The following is a 14,979-nucleotide window of genomic DNA, read 5'->3' on the forward strand; positions in this document are numbered from 1 at the left end:
AAGGGATGAGACCAGTGGAGTATCTTAGATGGCCGCTCACAGGCTTTTAAGACCCCAGACACTACTCACCAAGGTAGAATGTAGAGGATTGTCTTGATAAGATGTGTCATGCCAATTGAGCTAGATGTTCCCTGAGACTTGGCAGTCTTTTGATGAACAAAAGTTTTTAATTTTTATGAGTTGCCATTTATTTTGTCTTTTGCTTTTGTTATTATATTAGATAATCCATTGTTGAAAGCTAGGCCTGACCGCGTTGCCCCCTGCTTGTTCTTCTAATAATTTTATGGTTTTAGTTTGCACATTTAGGTCCTTAATCCATCTTGAATTTGTTTTTGTGAGGCATGTATCCTGTTTCATTTTTCTGCACGTGGAACTCGTTTTCCCAGCACCATTTTTTGAAGAGACTCTTCTTTTCCTGTCAAATGGACTTAGCCCCCTTGTCATAAATCAGTTGACCATAGATGTATAGGTTTATTTCTGGACTCTGAATTCTATTCCATTGCTCTTTGTGTCTGTTGTTATATCATACCAGGCTGTTTCGATTACTGTAGCTATATAGTATGTTTTAAAATCACAAAGTGTGAATCCTCCTACTTTGGTCTTCTCTTTCAACATTGTTTTAGTTATTTGGAAGCTCTTGCCATTCCATATAAAGTTGAGGATTGGTTTTTCTATTTTGCAAAGAAGACTGTTGGAATTTTGATCAGGATTGCATTGAATCTGTAGATTGCTTTGTGTAGTATTGACAGCTTAACAATATTAAGTCTTCTGATCCATGAACATGGAACATGCATTTACATCTCCTTTAATTCTCTTTAGAGAAGTGTTTTACAGTTTTCATTGTATAAGTCCTTCATACCTCTGGTTAGATTTATTCCTAGGTATTTTTTTCTCTTAGATGCGATTGCATTTGGAATTATTTCCCTAATTTTCCTTTCAGATTTCTCATTACTGGTGTATAGAAACCCAACTGATTTTTGTTTGTTGAACTTGTACCCTGTAACTTTGCTAAATTCCTCCATTAGCTTTAGAAATTTTCTTGTGGACTCTTTGGGATTTTCTATATATAGGATCATATCATCGGTGATTAGAGATAATTTTACTTCTTCTTTTCCAATCTGGATACCTTTTTTTTTTTTTCTTATTGCTCTGGCTAGGATTCCTAATATGATATTGATAGAAGTGAGAATGGGCACCCTTGTCTTGTTCCTGATTTCAAAGGGAAAGCACTTCGTCTTTCTTCATAAAGTGTAAGTTGACTTTTCATATATGTCCTGAATCATATTGAGCGATTTCCCTTCTATTCCAATCTTCTTGAGGGTTTTCATCAAGAAAGGGTGTTGGATTTTATCAAATGCTTTTTCTTTATCAATAGCGATGATCATGTGGTTCTTTTCCTTGGTTCAAGTGATATGATGTGTTATGTTGACTGATTTTCTAATGTTGAACCATCTCTGCATTTCTGGAATAAGTACCACTTGGTCATGGTGTATGACTCTTTTAATATGCTGTTGAATTCTTTTTGCTAATATTTTATCGAGGTTTTATGTATGTATATTCATAAGAGATATTGGCCTGTAGTTTTCTGGTGATGTCTTTGTCTGGTTTGAGTATCAGGGTTATGCTTGCTTCATAGAATGAATTAGGGAGTATGTCTTCCTTCTCTGTCTTTTGAAAGTGTTTTAATAGTATTGGTGTCATTTCTTCTCTAAATGTTTGGTAGAATTCCCCAGTGAAGCCATCTAGTCCAGGACTTTTTTTGGGGGGAGGTTTATGGTTACTGATTTGGGTAGGTTGTGTGCTTCTAAGAATTTGTCCCTTTCATCTAGGTTATCCAGTTTGTTGCCATATGGTAGTTCGTAATATTCTGTCATAATTTATTTCTATTGGGTCATTTGTAATGTCCTCTCTTTCATTTTTTATTTTGGTTATTTGCATTTTTTCTCTTCTTTGTCAGTCTAGCTAAAGCGCTCTGGTGTTTGTTGATGTTTGTGGTTGGTTAGCAGTGAAGGACCTCAGAGGGAGTCCCTGCGTCCACTGTGGGTGTCGGTGGGTGGCAGGCAGGTAGCAGGCCCCAATCAAAATCATCCCAGACCAGATACTTGAGTTTTCTCATTTTCAGGCTTTGAAAATCAACTCTTGTATAGATAAAGATGTTTCACCAAATCTCCTGTAACAAAGTAGTGTTTGATTTTTTTTGTTACTCTTTTAAAAAACTGAAGCATAATTTGCATATAGTAAAATGCATAAATCATAAATGTACAGCTTGGTATATTTTTACCTATGTATATACCACTCAGATCAAGATATAGAACATTTTCAGAAGCTTCCATTGTGCCTTTTCCCAGTTAGGTAACCACTCTTCTGACTTGTCCCAGTAGCTTAGTTTTGCTGCTCTTGACCTTCGTATAAGTGGAATCATAGAGTATGCATGTGTTTCCGTGTGTCTGTCTTCTCTTGCTGAACATTGTATCAATGAAATTCATCTGCATGGTTCTGTACAGCAGTTTTGTTTTTTTTTTTAATTGCTATATAGTATTCACATATGAAAATACCACAATTTATTGCTTTTCCTATTGGTGGACATTTGGGTTGTTTGCAGTTTTTGGCCATCATGAATAATACTGCTATGAACGTTCTTTTCCATGTCTTCTAGGTATCACCTTAGAGTGAATTGCTGGTATGTTTGATATTTTAATTACTGGGAATTTTGTTTATATTCCTGTTGTATTTTATTTTTGAACTTTTTATCACGGGGAATTTTAAATACACTCAGACAGAATATGTACAATGAGCCCCCATGTAGCTATCACCAGTGCCAGCAACCGTCAACCAGTGGTCAATCCTGCCCTATTCACACCCCCAAATATTTCCCTCTTCCACATTATTTTGAAGCAAATCTGAGACATCCTGTCATTTCATCCATCCATATTTTCGTGTGTATCTCTACAGGATAACCACAACACCTACTGAAGAACTTCATGTTCTTTCTCTCTGGTACTGGTGTTCTTCCCTGGGGGTTCATATCGTGGTCCCAGTTGTGGAGTGTGGCTCCCAGCTTCCATCATTTCTTATCTTGGTGGAGCTGCCTAGGTCACCTGGTTTTTCCAGGCAGCCTTTGGACCAGGAACCAACACTGTGTAGAGTTGGGGAAGTCATTTTGGAACTTTGGAATGTCAGTTGCTGTGTGGGCACCAGTTTGTGTTGGGCTGATCTGAGAGAAGGATGAGAAGTGGGTACTTCCTCTGTGCTTAAGCACACAACTGCCTGTCCCAGATGGTTGCGCTCGCCTGGAGCAGACAGTTCTTTCCCCAGTGCACCAGGAACATGGAGGGTGCGACCCCTGGGACAGCTGGGCTCCAGTGTTCTTCCCAGACCTTGCCCCTCAATTGGAGGACAACAGGTAACAAACTTAGATTTGGAAATGGGTATATAAGATTTAGAAAAGGTTAATGTTTTTTAGAATAATGAACCCACGGTATGAAGATTAGATTTAAAAAAACCAAAACCAAACCCGTTGCCGTCGAGTCGATTCCGACTCATAGTGACCCTATAGAACAGAGTAGAACTGCCCCATAGAGTTTCCAAGGAGCACCTGGTGGATTCAAGCTGCCAGCCTTTTGGTTAGCACCCATAGCACTTAACCACTACACCACCAGGGCTTCCGAAGAAGATTAGACTTGGGAGCCCAAAAATACGCTCTAGTCTCCCTCTCCTGTCCTACTGTGCTCAGCACTTGTATCTATGTTCCCGTTGCCTTGGGCCCAGAGGTCCTCTGGGGTTGGCCCAGGAGTTGCCTTGGTTAGAGGCCTGGGTCAGAGGAGACCACACAATGAAGTGACAATAGGAGTGAAGAGTACCACAGATACCTTATTACTTGGAATAATTAGCCTGTAAATTCTCAATAGCAAGTTTTTTTTCTCAGTTAGTCAGGTTTGACTAGAAAAACATAGCACCATGTTTTGCTTCATTAGTCCTCTAGATGCTCACCCTCCTGTATTCTTACACTGGCTGGCTATTAAGTACCATTACTCCCAGGTTGAATTTTTGACACTTGCTGCCCATCGTGCCCATTAATCAAGCCATCCGAGAGGGGCAAATTGTTATTTCATGCTCTTTCACCTTAACCCACATTCCTTCCTTGTCTATTTCATGTTATTAGCAAGAGAGTTTGATAGTAACTCAATACTGGTGAAAGTAAGGGAAAAGTCACTCACATACTTATGTGAGAGTGTACATTGAAGGACAGTTTGCTAATATCTATCAAATCCATTGTACATAGACTTTGACCCAGCATTCCACATCTAGGATTTTTACCCTCACATTTGCTCCTGGAAGAATGTAAGGTTGAGTGTGTGAGAACAAAACACACGGGACTCTTCGACACTTCAGTGTCCCCCACACAACGCAGGCCTGGGTGGGTGAGTGAGGAGGTCGCTCTGCACTGGGGCTGAGGTCTCCCAGTTCTAGTAAGTTAAAAAAAAGGTAACAGTTATGAAGTATGTGATTCCATTTGAATTTTAAAAATTAAATAAAAAGGGATGTACTTGTTTACGTGTTTAGAGATTTAATGTGCCATTGGTGGAGAACTAATGAAGAAACCGAGCCTGCTGACCTGCGGGCCTGGAAAGGAGACCTCTGCTTTTCACTGGTGTCCTACTGTCTTGTTTGAATTTGTTTTACTTCTGTGTGAATTACTTTTATTGCATTAAGTCAAAAGGGGAAGACCAGGCAGCTGGCGGCATCATTATAAGGCTGACTCTGCATCTTCTGAGTCCTGAGAGGGGGGAATCTGATACTGGGAAGTGCTGGGTGCAGCCTGTGCAGGTCGTGCATTTAGCTCTGGGACTTCTGAACTCGGTGATAGTTTGGTCTTGCGTTTTTTTCCCTCCAGGAGGGAAGGCTTCTGAGAAGGGAAGATGAAACTATTTTTAATCTTAAGCAAACATAGCCCAATGTAGTAATTTCAGGCCCCAGTGTGACATTTTCTTCCATTATAACCCAAGTCATTTTTAAAACAAATAAACAAACTCCGTTTTTATGCATTTTGTGTTTGTAGTGTTTCTGAAGGAAAATGCTTTTAAAGTGCCCTTATTTCCCCTCGCAAACTTGCAGAGCTTGGGGGCCTCGTATGTGTGTGTTTTGGATCATGCAGTCTGGGGGTTTGTGTCTAGAGCCTGGAGTCCTAGTGGACAGAGTGCTGGGATGTGAGGTAAATGGTGGGATTTGGGTTACACAGGCTGTCACAGTTTACAGAACTCGTCTCCTGACTTTGCTTCATACCTTTTGATAAATATCTCTGAGGTCCTGAGATAGGAGGTGGACCATGCCCCACGTTCCTTCCTTTTAACACTTTTTTTCATTTCACGTGGCATGTATTTTTGCATATAGAAAAGGTCATCATGTCTGGTAAAGTATAGGATCAGCAAAAATGAGGGAAACCCTCAGTAAGATGGATTGGCACAATAGCCACAACGAGGGACTCCGACATACCAGTGGTAATGAAGATGACACAGGACTGGGCAATGTTTCATTTTGTTACACATAAGGTTGCCGTGATTCAGAGCCAAGCTGACAGCAACTAGCACCAACATATTTTTGTAGCTTTTTATTTTGATATAATTTTATATTTATTAGAAAAATTGCAAGAATAGTACAAGGAACTCCAAAATACTTGTTACCTAGATTCACCATTTGTTTCCATTTTGCCGTATTTGCTTTGTCATTGTCTCTTCTCTATATATACATTTTTTCTTGAACCATCTGTGAGTAATTGGCAGATATTATGCCCCTTTAAGGAGCCCTGCTGGCACAATGGTTAAGAGATTGGCTGCTAACCAAAAGGTCAGCAGTTCAAATCCACCAGCTGCTCCTTGGAAACTTTGTGGGGCAGTTCTGCTCTCTCATGTAGGGTTGTTATGAGTTGGAATCAACTTGACGGCAGTGGGTTTGGTTTTTTTGGTTTACTCCTAAATCTTAATTTTGCATTTCCTAAGAAGAGGGACATTCTCTTACATAATCACAGTAAACCAGTTGTTGTTGAGTCATTTCTGACTCATAGCGACCCCATGTGTGTCAGAGTACTAGAATTGTACTCCATATGTGTTTTTTTTTTTAATTGGATGAAAACGTACACAACAGAACATTTTCCAATTCAACGATTTCTACGTGTATAATTAAGTGACATTGATTACATTCTTTATGTTGTGCAACCATTATCACTCTCCTTTTCCAAATTATTCCACCACCATTAACACAAACTCAATGCCCCCTAAGCAAAAACTGCCCCCTCTCTCAGCCCTGGTAACCACTAATAATGTTTGGTTTCTATATATTTATTTTGTATAAGTGATCATATAGTATTTGTCCGTTTGTGATTGACTTATTTCACTTAGCATAATGTTTTCAAGCTTCATCCATGTTGTAGCCTGTACGAGGACTTCATTTCTCTCTCGCTGAGTGAGATTCCATTTTATGTATATGCCACATTTTGTTTATCCATTTATCTGTTGATGGACATTATGTTGTCCCCAGCTTTTGACTACTGTGAAAAGTGCTGCAGTGAACATTGATATACAGGTTTATGTTTGCATTCCATGGGGTCTTCAGTGGCAGAATTTTTGGAAGTGGCTTGCCAGGCCTTTCTTCTGAGGTGCCTCTGCGTGGTCTCGAACCACCAGCCTTTTGATTAGCAGCAGAGTGTGTTAACCGTTTGCACCACCCAGGGACTCCATAACCACAGTACAGTTATCAAAATTAGAAATTTTAACATTGGTATAATACTGTTATCTAATCCACAGTCCATATTCAAGTTTCCTTAATTGTTCCAGTAGTATCCTTGATAGTCCCATATGAGGCGGTACAAAGTGCTGGTTTGTTCCAGTGATCTGCTCTGTTTGAGGAGGAGCCTGGCAGTTTTCTCCACTGTAAAGTTGCTGGTTTTCCCATTGTAATTAATAAGTGATTTATGGAATGACACTTTGAGACTATGTAAATATTCTGTTCTTCATCAGACTTCCACCGTCTGGTTTCAGCATGCAGTGATGCTTTCCTGAGTCCATCATTCCTTCTTTGTTAGTTATCTTACTGTAAGGAAGAGCTTTTATTTATATTAGCTCATATTGATAATTCAGTGTGGTATAGTCCATTCCTGTTGTTACTCATTTTGATCCCAGATTGTCCCAGGTTTGGCCAGTGGGAGCCACTTCAGGCTGGCTCCTGTGTTCTTTTGCTATGTCTGCATTGTTCTTTGAGTGCTTCTTGACTTCCTGGTACAACAGACATATCCCAGGCTCCTTGCCCCCACCTGGCATCAGCCCTTTCCACAAGGAACCCTGGTCCCTTTTAGTTGGAGTAGCATTTTGAGACCAAGTGGGTGCATGGTACATATTTCTATTTAGTGAAAATCTTTTGAAATAAATCTAATTTTATATTTGATTACTTAATTTTGTTGCAGTTGAATAAAAGACTTTTGTGGGTGTCCGGTTCTTGATTTTTTCTGTTAAGTGGGGCAAGTTAACGCATGATATGAGCAGAATAAGATAGACTTTAGAAACAAAATAAAAGCAGGCCCTGCCTGCCTCGGAAGGAATTTGTTTCTGCTTAATCAGTAGGGAAGTTATCAGAACCACTGAGCTGATTTCCGTAGAGGAAGGATATGCTTAGCGTTGATGTCAGGGATCCCTGCTCTGGGCTGTAGGGTGCCTGGAGCCCAGCTCCGTGAGGTAAGGCCCATGGTGCTGTTGTCAGGGCTTTGAGGTAATGGTGCAGTGTTCTTCAGGGCTGTGGAGTGGGTGTGCCCTGGTGTTACAAGTGGTCCTTGACACGGTTGGTGCCAGTGTCACAGAAGATACATCTGACTTGTGTCAACCTGTGCCATCATTAGACCATATGAGCAAACCAGACCTGGCCCCTGCACTTACTATTCCAGGAATTCAGCGAAGAAGGAAAAGTGTCAGATAATGGGGGCCCTAGTTGGGCAACAAGTTCCCGAGGAAGCAGCGTTTAAGGGGCTGAGAGGGAGTTAAGAGAAAAAAGCCACACTTAACAAATGTTTATGAGTACTTTTTGGTATCAGGCTTTGAGAGTGGTACAAAGAAGAGGAAGCCTCTGCACACTGAATGTGCAGGGAGCAGTGTGATGGTGCTGTCTGAGCTGGGGGAGGGATGTGTCAGAGGAATGATGAGTAGGGGCTCCAGGGTCGAGGTGGCTTCAGGCTTTAGAGCAGAGGAAGGCTTAGAAGGCAGTATGAAGAGGAGAGCCAGTGTGTGCAGGTGTTGGTGGGAAGCCTGGGGTTGCCTTGGGAGACCTAGGTGCACAGGGAGTTTAACAGGTGACCAAGTGGTCTGCCCGTGTCCAGTCTCATAGGGTCTTAAGCCTGGTGAGTGGTTGGACCTAATTTAATGGGCAGTTGTCATGAGCTGCCTGGAGTGCAAGAGCTGCTTGATGGCAGATGTGGCTTGGGCAAGTTAACCGAGCAAACTGGGCTCTACCCCTTATTTGGTGTGGATCTGTTTCTTCAGGTCATGAAGACTATATTAACTGTTCAGCAGGGTCATTGTGAGGAACTGGGGTCACATGCCAGCCTTATGTGTTGTGACATTCAGAACATGATACTCCCTGTTATGGCTGTTGAGTGCAGGGTAGAACATGGTATTGAAAGAGGCAGTCTTTGTGGATTGCTAGTCTGTGCAGGTGCTGGGCTGAGTAGGTTGATATGTCATTTCAGTTCATCCTGACAGTGGTCCTATTAGGTGGGTGACAGCATGACCCCATCTCACTGATAAGGAAACAGGGTTAGGTAGTCCTAGTGGCAGTACCTGAAGAGTGGGACCCTGCAGCTCAACTTCAGGTGCCTGAGCTCATGCTGTAGGATCAGGGTTGAGCCAGGGACAGCTGTAGCCACTGCGAACCTGAGGAGGACTGGAGGCAGGAGGGAGAACAGGCCCAGTATCACTCCTGGGTGCTACACAGGGCACTAGTGCTGCCTCCAAGCAGCACTTGGCTCCAGCCTTTCCTGGGAGATGTGATATTTTGGGAGGAGGCTAGGACATCTGGGAGAGACTCAGAGGATGGTTTGGACGTTTGGATCAGAGGCTCAGGTGTGGGTCTCAGTGTAGGAGACCTTGCCCTGGTGAAGATTTGTCAAGTGTGTTGGACCATGAGTGAGTCCCTACATTTCTGAGCACCTCTCCTCGACTGAACTGGTTCTCAATTCCTTGCCTGCCTTCAAATCTGTTTCAGAGCCGCTGTGTTTCTAGAGCAGGGTTTACAGCTGGTTGGAATCCGTGCCCCCAGTCAATGACATCAGAATCTTTCGGGTTGGAACCCAGGCATGAGCTCTTTTAATCCCCTGCCGAGGTGATTCTAATGTGCAGCCAGGGTTGAGAGCCACTGCTCCAGTGCTTAGCAGAGCTTGTGCTTTCAGCTGAGTTAAAGTAATAAACAGCCTGTTTCATAGAGGCAGAACTGGGCATTCAGAAGCTGCTGGTGAACTTGCCTGTTGGATGGTCCAAATCTCACCTGAGAAAGATGGTCACTGAGGAGGCGAGCTTAGATGGCCTTGGGTGGCCAGTGCATCAGAAAAGGGTGCCTTTTGCTTCCCTCTTTCTGGGAATTTACATACTTGAAGTAAGTGACCTGACATTGGAAATGTCTAAAAACTTTTTTTTGAAGTGATGAAGAAAAGGAATAGACTAGTCTAGAGGTACATTGGAGGAATGTAGGGGTTTGCATTAACTCACCAACCAAATATTTATTGAGCACCTGTTCCATTGAAGGGATGGGCTTAGTGTTGGGAAGTAAGTACCCCAAGTACTGGAGTTAGGTGGATCATAATTTTGCTGTAGGAGCTCCTGCGGCTCTGTGTCCAGGATAAAGTGTTGTGGAGCTCATACTCATTGTTAAATGAGTGCCAAGGACTGGGCATGCTTGGATAGGAGAAGGAGAGGTGAGAGAAGAGTGGTCTTTCAGGAGAGGAGGACTTGGAGCCCAGTCCTGAAGATGACTAGAGGATCTGAGCTAGGCAGTGGTACAGTGTCCCCCTGGAAGTTTGTGGGGGACTGGAGTCTGGAACCCAGAGCAGAGTGACCAGAGGTCAGATGTGAGCCAGTGACCTTGGATGAGGTATTGACTGAGGCCAGTGATACTGGGAGTGGAGAAATGATAGATGAGATAGGAGGGACCCAGGAGGTAGGGAGGTGGGAAAGGAACAATATTCCCTCGTGTCTTTGACCTGTTGAACTTGACTAGAAGACTGAGTCTTGACCTACGTCACTGGGTGGTGATGGTGTGCCTACCTTCCAGGGAAGGCTGTGGGAAAGCAAGTGTCCACCCTGGACCCTTCCTATCTCACTTCTCAGCCCTCCTGGGTGGACAGAGTGGTGCAGGAAGTGGAGGCCATATTCTGAGCCTTGGCTTTCTCTTATTGGTGCTGATCCATGCTCTTCTCCACTCTGGCCAGGCCCTGCTATCCCAACTCCCAATGAGCCAGGTCCTGATCCCAGGACCCAGGTGAATTAGACTCTGTTCTAGCCCTCACGGAACACCAAGTCTAGTGGAGAACATTTTTATTGAGAAATCAGAGAATCTTATATAAGTTTCCTTGAGACTTTAATCCTCTAAATAAGAGCAGACATTTTCATTTTATAGTGTTCTTCATTTGTGAAGAGACTGAAACAATGATGGAATGGAGTTGGAATTAAAGAGCATATGGAAGGAAGATAGAACTGACAGTGTCTGATACTGAGTAGGTGGTCAAAACTGGTTGAATAAAAATAGTCAGGGAAATATTTTATTTGAATTCCTGTTGTGTGTTTCTTTGTTACAGTAAAGCACTGCAGAGAAAGAAAAAAGGTGATATTGTAGAAGCAAACAGTAGGTGTTTCTGTGATATTTATCTAGTCAGTGCCTTTCATCCAAAGAGTAATACAAACACCAAGAATCATTATTTAATTTACCATTTGCCCAAGTTATCTCTGTTTATGCTGTTGATTATTATTTTAGCTGGTTTTATTTCATTCTGTATTTGCCTAGAAAACAAGATTTCTGAGACAGACTTAGCTTTATAAAATCATGAAAACAAAATCCTGTCGGCCAGAAAAATTGCTGTTGCTACATTGTACTCACTGTTGCTCTGCTCTGGGCACTGGGACTTGGGATGGTCACTGACTTCTTGCCTGCCCCACACCCAGAGGATGATCACACCTGGGGCTCTCTTGGACAGGGACCACTGCTTTCAAACATATTCCCTCTTCTTCCGAATGTTTTGGAAATGAATTATTTGAAGCTGGCTCTGTCCAGGCCCATAATGAGTGCAGGCCTTGGTGCCCACGTGCTGGGCTTGGTGCTGTGGAGCCACTCAGCAGGACATGAACCACAGTACCAGACAGGTGCATGTGGGTTCTGTGCAGGGTGCTCGCTGGCTCTTATATGCCTATGGAGATGGAGGCCTCATCACTTCCTTCAGCCCCATGGTCAGTGTCACATTCAATATTAGTAGTCAGTGTCTAAAATCAGCAAAAGAGACCTGAGATACCTGGATGCGTTGCAGGTAATCTGAAGAGATTTGCAAACTTCATAAGTAGTCGTCTTTGAATTAGCTGCGGTTGTTTCCAGGGCAGACCCTCCCGGAAGCTGCTGCTTGAGGTTGCAGCTACACTAACCCTGCGGTGTGAGGGGTGGAAACAGTTATTCACTCTGGTTTTAGTACTTCCTGCTTCTTAGTCTTTTTGCATGTAGAGAGCTTGAGTGACTTTTTGAGGTGTTTTTGTAGATTATGAGTTTATAAAGAGAGCTTGATGGCTCATAACTCGCTAGTCAGATGCTACTGGTAACTGGTGAATATGCTGTATTTTTAGTTCCTTGTTCCAAAGAAGTCTTGAGTTTTCCTTTAAGATTTGCTAAGTATAGTGGGTAATGGTCTAGGGAGGCTGACAGAGGACTGGGGGCTGCCCCCCTCCTTGGGATGAGAAGCATCTCTGAGGGGCATGTAGCCTCCCTGTTTGCTTCCCCTTCAGTTCTGAGGCTGGTTGGTAGGAGGCGCAGCTACTTGAGTTGTAAGAGTTAGCAAGATCCTGATCCTACAGAAGCCAAGAAGGACGACTACTGTTTTTGCCACTTTCTCTGCCAGGTAAGAAATGTCTCAGACCCAGCATGTCTTCATGCCTTAGGATGAGCAACTTGGCAGGGTGTGAAGGGCACTCTCCTCAGTGCTTTGGTCACTGCCCTGACTGTCTTATCTCTGTATCTCCCACTCCTCCATACGGAATTGTTATCAAGAGATAACTAGGTAGGAGGGGGAGTAGTCCTCAAGTATATATAGAGAGGCCAAATCCTGTTTTATTAGTCAAGCTCTACAGGGCAGCTTAGTCTGAGAAGAGAAAATCACAGCTCCATCTAGTTGCCTCATGCCCTTTCTTTTGCTGACAACCTCTCTCTTAGTTGCCTTCCTGTCCTTTTCCTCTTGACTGACCAAGGAAGTTCTGAGCAGGGTAGGTAGTGGCTGTCCCCATGGCTCTGTGACAGGCAAGCCTATTAGGAGGACTGTGTTGCCATGCAACCCCTCAGAGTCATCTTTATCCCCTGTGTGAGATAAATGCAAAGAGGAAGTTCCTGGCTGGAAGAATTAGGTCTATTCTTTTTTTTTTAATTTTATGGTGTTTTGGGTGAAAGTTTACAGTGCAGATTAATTTCTCATTCAGAAATTTATACACACATAGTTTTGTGACATTGGTTGCAATCCTCGCAATGTGTCAGCACTCTCCCCCTTTCCCTTTCCATCCCTGGTTCTCCGTTTCCGTTTGTCCAATTTTCTTGTTCCTTCCTGCCTTCTCGTTGCTTTTGGGCAGGTGTTGCCCATTTGGTCTCATATACTTGATTGAACCAAGAAGCATGTTTCTCACATGTGGTGGTGTTTGTTTTACAGGCCTGTCTAAACTTTGGCTGAAAGAGGGACTTTGGGAGTGGCTTCAGTTCTGAGTTAGCAGGGTAGGTCTATTCTTAAGACCACAGAACTTCTGATTTAAGATTCATTGGACAGGTGCACAATGAGAAGGTATAAAATTTCAATTTACATAAGAGCTCTTTTAAGTAGTTAGCTCCCAGGTACAACTAACAATTTACAAAGAGACTGGGAAGGGTGGGTGTCATGGATCGAATTATGTCCCCCAAAAAATGTGTGTATCAATTTGGCTGGGCCATGATTCCCAGAATTGTGTGGGTGGCCTCCATTTTGTGATTGTAATTTTATGTTGAACAGGATTAGGGTGGGATTGTAACACCACCTTTACCCAGGTCACATCCAATGTTAAGGGAGTTTCCCTGGCGTGTGGCCTGCACCATCTTTTATCTCTCAAGAGATGAAAGGGAAGCGAGCGGAGAGTGGGGGACCTCATACCATCAAGAAAGCAGTGCCAGGAGCACAGCGCATCATTTGGACCGGGGTCCCTGCGCCGAGAAGCTCCTAGTCTGGGAGAACACTGATGAGAAGGCCAAGAGAGAGAGAAAGCTTTCCCCTGGAGCTGACACCCTGAATTTGGACTTTTAGCCTACTTTACTGTAAGGAAATAAATTTCTGTTTGTTAAAGGCATCCACTTGTGGTATTTCTGTTGTAGCAGCACTAGATGACTAAGACAGTGGGGCATCTGTCTACTCACGTTAGAAGCCGGTTGAAGATTCATGAGAAATGAAGATACAACATCTGAAGAATTTAGCTGTGGGCTGATGGGATCCCTGCCCACTTGGGCTGTGGGGATGCAGGCCTGTGCCTGACAATGGCCCAGTTTGGAAATTCAGGAGAGCTGGGACTGTTTGGAAGAAAACCACTCTTCATGTGTCAGGAGATTTGGGCCACCACTGAAGAGTGCTTTGTAGTGCCATCAGCCTCACAGTACTTGGGAAGATATGAGTTATAGCTGCACCCTTTTGATAACGCAGAAGATCTCTTGCATTTGTCCTTCAGTGACCCCTTTTTGCTTTTAATTTTTAATCCTTGGGTTGTAAAATGCAGAATTAATTTCCAAATAATTATCGCACCGTGGAAACCCACGTTTTCCTTCGTGCTAAGGGAATGATCAAAGACTCTGCCGAAAGAGGAGGTGGAGAACAGCAGGAGGTGACGGTAAGAGCATCTTCAAGGATTTCTTCAGTTGTGTTGACCTGGGAGCGGCTTGGGATCTCCTGGGGCTTTGAGGAGGAGAGCACTTGGAAATGGGTTTTCTTGGTCTCATGTGATGTGGAGGTGGTTGAACTGGACACACTTCCCTAAATCTGTGCTGTGGTCCTTGATGACCAGTCCAGCATCCTGTGCCAGGGAAGGCCGGGAATGTGGGAGTCTGTGGGGCGTGGCCCAGGAGCCTTGCCTTTTACCAGTTCACCAGGATCTGGTGCTCTCAGGCGCCTCTCTTGGTAATCCTGATTCTGAGATCAAGAATGGTGGGTATCTCTGCATTGGCCTTGCCCAGTGTTTCGCTGCTTGGTTGTAGAGTGGCCGTGGCTTTGCAGAGCAGGGGTTCTGAGAGTCTGCAAGGCCATCTTTTGGCTGTTTGCTCCAGCCTGTGGAAGCACACCCCTAAAGTCGGCCAGAGAAGTTTGTGGTTATTCAGATTTTGCATCTGTGGCAAGGCTGAGGCCGGCAGAGGAGCCAATTAGAGCCACATGTGGGAGGGAAGGAATTCTGCTAGCGAGAAAGCCTGAGCAAAGGGAGTGGGTGCTAGTTGTGCCTTGTGCTTTTATAAACAAGGTGTGTTGATCTGGCAGTTTCTGGCATGGTTGAAATGTTCTTGATGGTTGAGCCTTAATATCACAAGAATGTGGCCAAGAGCAGATCACAACTGTAAACACTGAATTTGCCCAGGTAAACATTTGGTACCATGGCATCTCACAGCGAAGGGCCAGAACTTCCAGTCACCAGGGGCCAGGATATCCCCTAGTTTGGCTCCTGAGGCAATGGGCGCTGAGTCCCAGGCCCATGTTGCTGG

The 14,979-nt window shown here is 43.7% G+C and overlaps 1 protein-coding gene across 5 annotated transcripts in view; it reads left to right on the forward strand.

Moving 5' to 3' along the window:
- The window catches only part of DAG1 (dystroglycan 1), a 65,879-nt gene that overhangs the window by 19,814 nt on the left and 31,086 nt on the right, over nucleotides 1-14,979 (forward strand). The window contains exon 1 of one of the 5 annotated variants that reach the window (XM_023726906.1): nucleotides 11,598-12,130. The exons of the other annotated variants lie outside the window; for them this stretch is intronic. The gene's annotated coding sequence lies outside the window, so the exon portion shown is untranslated. Of the gene's footprint in view, nucleotides 1-11,597; nucleotides 12,131-14,979 lie in introns of those variants that run through there. 5 annotated transcript variants of the gene reach the window in all.

Source organism: Trichechus manatus, unplaced genomic scaffold (genome assembly GCF_000243295.1).
Source record: "Trichechus manatus latirostris isolate Lorelei unplaced genomic scaffold, TriManLat1.0 scaffold00001, whole genome shotgun sequence".
Lineage (NCBI taxonomy): Eukaryota > Metazoa > Chordata > Mammalia > Sirenia > Trichechidae > Trichechus > Trichechus manatus.